The 2,283-nt window shown below is 54.4% G+C and overlaps 1 protein-coding gene across 6 annotated transcripts in view; it reads right to left on the bottom strand.

The window, feature by feature from the left end:
- The window catches only part of TMCC1 (transmembrane and coiled-coil domain family 1), an 84,880-nt gene that overhangs the window by 21,375 nt on the left and 61,222 nt on the right, over positions 1-2,283 (bottom strand). The window lies entirely within an intron of this gene.

Below are 2,283 nucleotides of genomic sequence, written 5' to 3'. Positions count from 1 at the left end.
CACGGCCCTGCCCGGCGGCACCGGCAGCACGGATGGGCCCGCTCCGGCGGGGGCGGGACCGGCACCGGCACCGGGACGGGGCTGCCCGGCGGGAGATGCCGGCCGCCGGTCTGCGGCCGCGTGTGACAGACCCTGGTGTGACCCCCCTGAGTGTGACACCGCGTGTGACAGACCCCGCGTGTGACCCCCCTGAGTGTGACCCCGCGTGTGACACCGCGTGTGACACCGCCCGGCGGGAGCTGCCCCCCTGCCCCTGCCCGTAACACGGCAGGCTCAGGCCGGGAGGGTGACGGGCAGCGGCTGGGGGGGACAGTGGGACCGGGGTGACAGGTCCCTGGGGAGCCAGGGTCACCCCGAGCTGGAGATGGAGAGTCGAGGATGCACAGCAGGTGTAAATCCACTCATAAACTGTATGCTCTCTGTACAGCACCGCTGAAACGCTGCTATTTAATAATCACTAAACACAATTTTCAGAAGACTAATGTGATCTCCTAGAAGGCCGAAACACTAATTAGAATGTAATTGACACAGGAGGACTCAAGCACAAGACAGAGCCTGCAACAGCACCCTAACCACAGCGCTCAGGAGGACCCCATCACCCCATAGCCGCTGCCCTCGGACTCCTCGACAAAGAAAAGGTATTTCCCTGCCACATTTAGAAGACGCAAAGCAAGGGCTCCCGACCCTGTGACACACAGCCAGCGGGGCCTGCTCCCACAGACACCTCTGCAAAAGCCCCCACGCACAGCTCCCTCTGCACAGACATTATCTGTCACTCATCTAGGACACAGACAGGATGACAAAGCCAAGCCAGATATAACCCAAGTCTGAGATCTTCAGAACCGCTAATTCCAAGTATGCCAGGTGCTCCCAAGGCTGAAGTGCCAGAAACTGCCAGAAATGACAGATGGAAAGTGGGTTTTAGGGGTGTCCTGCTGCGCCAGCCGTGCGGCAAGTCTGCTGCCAGCAGGGACACAGCACATCACTGTCCACATTCTCTCTCTGTCCCTTTGAGCCAGGTGACTCTTAGGGCTCCAACAGACATTAGAGTGGTTGGGTTTGGTAGTTTTGAGGTTTTTTTTAAAGAAATCATTCTCTTAACTTGCAGTAATGTGCAGGTAATGTGAAGAAATTCTGCACTAAAATATTAGTTCATAAAATATAAATTTCACCAATGTAACAGAGGAGAAAAGTCTTCACCGACTCAGAACATGTGCAATGTGGAAGAAAAATATTACTAAGAACAAAGAGGGTCTCTAAAAATTTATTACCTTACGGGAATATTAGATATTGAGATTCTCTGACCACAAGAGCACTGCTCTAACAAACGGCACACAGGATTCAATCCTTCTCTTCTCCAGACTTTTTCAAGGAACTGCCTTACATTCTTAGGGCATATTTCAATGGTGAGAGTATCTATACTGCAAACCTCCGGATTTCTAAGACCTTTTATCTGTTAGTGGTAGCAGACTCCATCTAACTGAGGTGAAAGGGTAGGCAGGGGAAATTTCTTGCACAGAATGTCATTAGCCTCATTTAGGAAGCAGTTTGTGTTGGGTACAACCTACCCAAATCCACAGGAATTCTACTACTATTCTGCCAGATCATTTCACCATGTAACACAACAAACAAATCCATGAAAATATTCCCATTATTCTACTTAATATAATCATCCTTCAGGAGCTTTAGACAGCAATAAACCCAAACCCAACCTACCAGGCTGAGTATCACCTCCATTAAGAGGCATCTCTTCCACTCCCCTTGGAAGAGGAAGGCATCTTCTCCTCAGCAGGCTTTGTTACACCCCCACAGGGCAGCGCCGATGTCCCGTGCTGTTAACAGGAGACTTCCGCACCGCAGAGAGAGGGAAACATTGCAAAGAGAGCATCAGCAGCGACTCTTCCCTGCAGAGGGAGTTCAAACCGCTCTGCAAGCTGCAGCCCCACCGTGAGCAGGTGTGAGCCCCCCGACACGCTGCTGCCGGACCCCGTCCTCCCGACACCTTGTGCCGCAGGAGCCAGCGGCCACCACGGCAGAAGCCAGGCAGGGGGACACAGCTGGTCCCAGGTGTCCCAGCCAAGGACAGAGGCAGCCTCCCCAAGGCAGACAGCCCTGAGCCCAGCAGGGAGTGCCGGGGCAGCTGGCACCCACACCGTCCCGTGGCCACCGCCAGTGGGTCCCCGCTGCACCAGCAGCAAGGGCCACACAGCGCCCGGCCGCGCGTCTGCTCTCTGCAGCCTGTCCTTCCTGGAGTTACTTGGTAAAACAGGAGAGAGGAGGCGG

This window comes from Calidris pugnax, unplaced genomic scaffold (assembly GCF_001431845.1).
Source record: "Calidris pugnax isolate Ruff unplaced genomic scaffold, ASM143184v1 scaffold81, whole genome shotgun sequence".
NCBI lineage: Eukaryota > Metazoa > Chordata > Aves > Charadriiformes > Scolopacidae > Calidris > Calidris pugnax.
Note: the sequence above shows the minus strand (reverse complement) of the source record. Positions and strands in the feature narration are given on the sequence as shown.